This window comes from Cyprinus carpio, chromosome A6, assembly GCF_018340385.1.
Source record: "Cyprinus carpio isolate SPL01 chromosome A6, ASM1834038v1, whole genome shotgun sequence".
In the NCBI taxonomy this organism is placed as follows: domain Eukaryota; kingdom Metazoa; phylum Chordata; class Actinopteri; order Cypriniformes; family Cyprinidae; genus Cyprinus; species Cyprinus carpio.
Window position 1 is genome coordinate 6,887,467 of NC_056577.1, and position 321 is coordinate 6,887,787.

Here is a 321-nt window from a genome sequence, read left to right on the forward strand (position 1 = left end):
CTAAACTTTTGAAACCTTTAGGTTCTCTCATACTCATACCCTTTTTTCTGCTTTGTGTGTGTGTGTGTGTGTGTGTGTTTGTGTGTGTGTGTGTTTAAATATTGTAGTGTCTCAATACGTATTTAGGAAGCTATATAAGAACTAACAAAAAAAATCCCATGAAGATCAAGACAGATCTGTCCTCTGTGTGTGTTTGTGTCTGGAATGGTTGTAGATGGAGAACCTCTAAGTAGGTGAGTAATGAATTCATCTGACCTTTAGGGTTCCTGTAAAATAGTCTAATTTTCAGAGGTGCCACTTACTGTATGATACTGTGATAAC